Below are 7,258 nucleotides of genomic sequence, written 5' to 3'. Positions count from 1 at the left end.
TCTGAAAATTAATGTTGCTCCACTGGTGCAAATGGACTCTATATTATGCTGTTATTTGAAGGTCTCGTTCAGTATCTCAAAATGTTCTCTGAGAGGTGATATCTAACTCTTGAAAAACTCTTGCTAGAAAGCAACAATAGAAAAGGCTTTGCTGATATAAAAGCATAACATTTAGCAATATTAGCAAAAATAAATTTTGCAGTGAAAATGTGGATGACATATAGATATGCTAATCCCAGACAAAAACAGCATAAAGAACCTTACTCATCACATCTCGTAGTGGCCCTATAAGATTTCTGCATGTATAAATGTATGAGCTGTTAGTTGCAAAAAAAGTCTTTATACAATATTTTTTTAGATGGCTGACTGCTAAACAGAAACCTGGATACCACTTGAACTGGGGCTATAGCAATTGACGTGAACCCAGGAGACAAAGGCAACTCTTTTGAAGAGGGGCAGGAATACAATGGAAATGACAGAGCAGAGGAAGCATGGTGAGGGTATAGTTTAATATTGCTGAGCTAATCTTAAAAGCTTGCTGTGAATGAAAACAGTCTCATTCACACTTTCCTCACCCTACACCACTTCTTTTTCTCCAGTTCTTGACTGGGTGATTACCTTCCTTTCTTGTTTTGGGCTCTGATGCCATTAATATCAACCCAACTGCAGGGAGGGGACTCCAGAGACATCTATGAATAGGGAAGCAAGAGACCAATTTCTGCGTTAGACCAACTCAGCTCTGTTTATTTAACCACACCTTCACAGAGTAAAGCAAAAGGAAGATATGCTGTTGAAGGAGGAATACATGGTGGCAGAGGAGAAAAAAGTATTTTAAAAAGTGTCATCTGGAATTTGGGCAACAGTGAAGAGATTCTTGTCCCTGTTAGACTGTTTAGAAAAGAACAAATCTTTTCCTCAGTGCGTATTTTTGAAGAATCATTTAAATAGCTGACAACTGAATCTTTTAAAATCTCTGTGCACAGTTCTGAAGGATAAATTTTTTGTGTAATCTGGCCTGAGCTATATGAACATATTTAAAGGTATCATATAATGTTCATTTGCTGAATATTCAGCATCAAGGAGATTTTCATTTTCAAAATATCCTCTCTTCTGCTCAGGCACTCCGGTTCTGAATCGGCTGCTGTCTCTTTATTTATCTCAGAAAAAGATTATCCTTTGTCTAATTTACTCTTAACTAAAAGTGGAAAGAATCCAAAGAAAATTGTGCTTTGGGATAAAAGTGACCCTTTTTAAATGAAATCTTCCTTTCTTTCTTAAAGAATTTTACTGATGCCAAGTCTGATGTGATGCTTTTTGGAGCACAAAGCTATATTTAAAGCTAGAGGGAATCCGGAGAAACAATTTGATGCTATTGCTAAGAAAAGCTTTGTCTTTTCTCATTCGTAGGACAAATGCCTAGCAGATACTAGAGGATTTTTCCCTGAGATTATAAATGCTGATGCTCCCACATACCCCATGCAATTATAAGATAGGCATCTTGAAACACCCAAAATTAACATGTACAGAGAAGTCCTTTCTGTATAGTACAGTTTCCCCTTTCTAGTGCTGTACACCTCAAACAGGTGACTAACAGTTAATTAGCACTTCATCACAACCTACTGCCCCTTGTAGTTAGATGTGTAGGGAGGTGATTAATGCTTCATTTGCAGTTCCTTTTGTCTCACTGCTGAGGCAAAAGTTGACAAGCACAGGCCGAGTAGAATAGTTTTTTTGCACTGAATCTATTCCACTGTTAATTGGTAGTGATTTTCAAGGACACACCCACCATTTATTTCAGAAGTGCTATACATTTATATAAAACAAAAATAGGTTTATATAGCTCTATCTGCAGTTTCTTAAACTTGCACTAACTCAAGTGTGAATTGGCTTTTAAGATATTGTTTTTTGATTCTCAAAGGAATGAGAATTTGGCAACAAATGCATAAAATCAAGCTTTAGTAAAAAAAATTAACAGATGAAGGATGACAAAACTGAATGCTATATGGAAATTATTTTCCACGGATATCTGTCCCAAATACTATTTCACACAACAAGGTTTCCAATCACAGTTCATTATAAAGGCAGCTTTTCCCCTAGCACCATCTGTGAATGTCTCTTCCTTATCTGTTTCCTCCTGTTTCCATTCTTGTTCATGTTGTCTGCTCAAAAGAGCACTAAAAATAATAATGAAAAAGATCACTTTTAAGGATGAACTACTCATACAGTATAAGCATAAACAAATCCTGTTTGGAGAGCTGAGAATTAGGGAGCATGTCCATTCAATGATCAAATAGCGTATACAATACCTTTACATAAATTTGGTAAAAGAAAAGACAGAGTACAAGAGTAACATTTTTACCTACTCCGAATTAAATAGGAACATTGACCTCAAAGATATCTGTTATGATGTGCTGTAAGTCCTCTAACAAAAGTTTTTGCAAATTCCTTTTTCTTGATAAGCTGCCTTGCATGGCTTTGTAGTCAATAAAGCAGCAGTCAGGAGAAAGGATGTGTTCAGGCTGGGGTTCAACAGTACGATACCTCCCTCTTAAAGATTCTTTATCCTGAATTAAAAAAAAAAAAACTCAGCAACATGATATGAAACTTTGCTTCATTATGAATTCCTTCTGACGATTCAAGTTTATTCAAAGTGTTTGTATAGGTTCAGTGAACCATGAGGCATTATGTGAGGTCAGGTGTTGTCTTCATATTACTCCATAAATTTAGACCAAACCAGATATCATTTGTTCTCCCATATCCCTCATACAACATCAGGCCCTACAACCTGCTACCCTCTCTTGCTCTTGTTGTGCCTCTGTCCTTCTTGATTTGGTTCCTTTCCATTTTCTCTCCCTGCTCCTGCTCCTTCACTTACACTGCCTCCAGCGCTCAGCAGACCCTTCCTGGATCTAATTTAATGCCTTAAAAATAGTTCATTTTTTCAAGGGCGAGGTGGAGATTTTGTGTTAGCTTCCTGCTAGGTTAGTGAGTTAAGTTGATTAAGATTATAGAAATCACTGGAAAATTTAGGTTGGAAGGGACCTCTGGAAGTCATCTGGTCCAACCCTCTTCTTGAGGCTGGCTAGCTTCAAAGTCAGCTCTGGTTGCTAAGGAACTTGTCCGTTTGAGTTTTGGGTAGCCCAAGCATAGCACTATCACAGCCTCTCTGGGCACTTGTTCAAGTATTTGGCCACCCTCATGGTGATCTTTTTTTTCCTTATGTCTATTCAGAATATCCCTGTTGCAACTAGTGACCATTGCCTCTTGTCCTTTCAGTGTACACTTCTGAGAAGAGACTGAATCTCTCTTTTATATAACCCCCTATTACCCACTGGAGGAAGTTGTCTGACAAAGGTAAGGAGCGCAAAGCCAGGAGAAGGGCAGGGAACTTGGATGAGAAAGATGATTCGCTTCCTTTCAGCCATGTCTCACCTGATTGATGATTCTATTAGTTGATTTCTAATTACCTAGAAAGACTGTTTTATAATGAAATAAGGATAACAGCATTGTAATGATTGAAATCTTCATCATAAATGCAAATTGAACTGGAAATTACCAAAGTTAAAACCAGGAACCTCAACTTCTGAATCAAGGGCCCATGTACATCATGTAATGGAGAATAGAAAGGAGGTCTCTGAGACAGTAGCTACCTTCCCTGGTACTTCCACAGGGCACAGTACAAAGCCAACGAGATGTATCGGGCTGGCTTGCAAGCTATTTAATTACATTCATTTGAGAAAGTAATAAGTCTAATGAACCCAGCTAGATTGTTTTCTGTCTTAAAACTAGCTTGATGATTACTAGTTTGCTGATCTGTGCACGGCTCCTAATTTCTGTGTAGATATGCCTTAACAACCAGATCCTCAAAGGCATGTAGGTACCTAATTCCTATCTGGGAAAGCTATGCAAGTGAAAAGAATCTGAAAAGGAGTTAGATGTCTGAATATTATTGATAAGCTCAGCTGAGGAGCCACAGTCAGGTTCTGTAAGTAATTTACAGCATCAGTGATTGAGGGAGATGGAACAGCCAGGAACACTATTTGAGAAACAAAAGCATATGAAATGCACTTGCTGGAAAAGCTCAGGATTTTTCCTGGTAAATATATTAAATGTAGCAATAATGTGAAAAATTGTGCTGTCTACGTCCAATTCAAAAAAGGGTGGGGAATGGAGGAACTGTGGGTCGTATTTCAAGTATGTGCCTGTCCCAAAGCTCAGTGTTGTACTGCTGGGAATCACTAACGCTCTAGGAAGAGTAACCTGGCAGTTCAAAGAGGAGGATGTGAATGCTAATAGAGGAAAGAAAAGCTCTTTGCTTGGTCACACCCATTTGGGAGGAAACAATCTCAATACCATGGAATATGACTCATACTTCAGAGAAATTCTTCCTTTACTTGATGCAGGAAAAATATTGTTCAGAAACTACAGGTTGTTTCAGATTGATGGGTATGGATTCTTTCTCTATTCTACAGCAACATTTAAAATCAGTTTATAATATGCGTATGGGACTAGGAATGCTGAACTTGCCTTAGTGGATCCGATCTCACATCTGTCTGACCAAAAATCCTATTCCTGCCGCTCATCAGTATTAGGTGTTTTGGAGGAAAGTAAGATTGCCAAAGTAGGTCAATACATATGATCTCCATATATATCACATCATGATTTTTGCTGATTTAAGATTAGTTTAATATCTGAAACATAAGATTTAGCAAGCTTTCAAATTTATTATTCTATTTAATTGTAACAATATTGGAGACACATGGGAAGAGTTTCCCTCTGAAGGTGTCCTTTTAAAACTATCTGGATAGCAGACTGCAAACTTAGCAGAAATTTGCCAGCTTTATGTGTGAGTATCCCCCATATCTGAGCATGCCTGATTTATGAATGCAACCCAGAGAGCTTATGTAGATACCCACATCCTTTCAATGCATCACTAGCCATGACTATAATACCCACAGACTGCACTAGGTATCTGCACACTAAAGTTAAATACGCCCGAAAGAATCTAAAGAAAATGTGTCCGGCCCAGATTTTCCAAATATTATTGGCAAACTTTCACCCAGCACACTTTAGCAAGCCTGTACTGAAGTCAGTGAAACCAGATTCATGCCAGATGAGTGACTGGCCCTAGTCCTCCGTGAAGGGGGCCTCTAGGCTTTTGGGGAGCAGAAATGAGCCCCTTTTCCCCTCAGGAGCTGACTGCCAGCTCTCCAGCTAAAGGCTTGCTGCCCTCCTGTGGGCAAACCTCCCTCACTGCAGTGCAGCATTTCTTTCCTTTCCTCACCCTCTCATATCAAAGGAGAAGGGCGTCTCTGGACTTAACACCTTTAAAAAAATATGTAGAGACAAATTTTCATATGTAAATTTTCCATTCAGAACAAATCTAATCTTCGAAAGCTCTCTGCGCCCTTCAGTGACTATTCCTTGCACAGAAACCTAGCAAAGCTATGATGCTACCACAAGTTGGTTCATTATTAAAGCATTAAAAAAAGCAAGCTATACTGTAACAGTACTCACATCTCTGAAATTCAAGCTATCTTGATGTCATTAAAAATAAAGCTAAAGTTGCGTGTTTTCCTTTAACACATCTAGTTAACTGAATGACATCCTTTTACATGATGCTGCCTATTCCTGCAAGTTTTGTCCAAACAAAGGAGCAACAATACCTAGGCTTTTCATAAGTATCTTGACCTACAGGTCTGGCACAAAGATGCCAGAGACTGATTCATAGTGCAGACATCCCATCCCCAAATATTTAATCTGATTTTAGCTCTGGAGACCTATATCTCTAACATTCAAACTACTTCAGTAAGAATCATCAAATCATAGGGCTTCTGCAGACTCAGAAAAGTTCACTTCTTCTTATCTTTCATTGTTTTTATATCTTTGCATTTCCTGTTTCTGGAGGAGTACCAGATCTGAAATAGTGTGGAAAGCTATTCCTAACCTGGCCAAGATATGATTTCACTGAAAGCATGGCAAGAGAATCTTTGTTCCAAGCTTATCTTGATTTTAAACTTCATGCAAATAAATGACTGTAGTAATGATAAATCAGGTACAGGAGCTCCACACTTTTTTGAAAAATACCACTGGCACTTTATAGCTGCACTGCTTTGAAGAAGTGAACAAATTGATAAAAACTGAAAGGCTAGATAGTATTAGTTAGTGCTTCTTTTATAATTGTTTATAAATAATGTAGATGTGCATACCTGATTTTAACCTTCTTCCTTACTTATCAAGGAGCCCTTGTTGTTTTGAGAACCCAGTTCTGCAAACAGAGTAATTGAAACAGTCCATACTAGACCAAAGGAAAAGCTGGCCAGGGGCTATGGGAGCAGCATCTTGCTCTTCACAGACACTTGTGACGCTGACAACAGTGACTTTCTTAACCCCTCCACTTCTCTATTTGTATGTGCGAAAAAATGACATTCAAATATCTCCTTACTTCACAGGGGCGTTGCAATGTAAAGCACATTAGAGAATGTGCAATTGTCAACCTAACTGGGGCCACTTACATAGACACTGACTGTGCGAATTTGAGAGAACTGCATTCCTTCTGTGTAAACTGTTAAAGCTGTTAAAGTGTGAATATGTGCTGCCTAGTGCACAACTGTACTACGTACTACTGAGGAAGAAATAATAAGTAGTTATTAATATTAATTGGCCATTAATACCTAATGTTAAGAGATTTCTCAAGTAATTCAGGTAATTGAGTAAATTGAATCCTTTCAGATTAACTTTAATTAAGCAGAAGTGAATTGCTATAATGCCAAAAAACTACTTAGATAAAATACGTTCTCTTACTAGAATAAAGAAGCTGGTCTTGTTATCCATAAAATCAGCAGAGGGCAGAGCACAGCTTGCAAAGCACAGTATAGGACTGCTAGTGTCAACAGCATTGCTTGAATATTGCAGGATTCGTAAGTCATTATTGTAGATTTTAAGTTCTGGGTTTTTTTTTTTTCTTTCTCCTTTCAACATTGTCCGTTTATTAATGAAATTACAATCTTACTATGATCTAATACTAAGCAAACAGGTTCTGTGCGTGCTTAAGAGGATCAAGATGCATTAAATGAAGGATGACGTTCCTGCTATTGTTAATGCCAATGATTTTGTTGAAGAAGTATTGATCAGATTAAATGCTAAATAGTGAATGGATTAAGCTCAAGTAACAGCACTAAATTGCTGAGTTAATTTTGATTTTTTTTTTTTACTGATCAGCTGGAACTAATTTATGATTGTATTGATTTATGGTATT

The sequence above is a fragment of the Struthio camelus genome, chromosome 1, assembly GCF_040807025.1.
Source record: "Struthio camelus isolate bStrCam1 chromosome 1, bStrCam1.hap1, whole genome shotgun sequence".
In the NCBI taxonomy this organism is placed as follows: domain Eukaryota; kingdom Metazoa; phylum Chordata; class Aves; order Struthioniformes; family Struthionidae; genus Struthio; species Struthio camelus.
Note: the sequence above shows the minus strand (reverse complement) of the source record.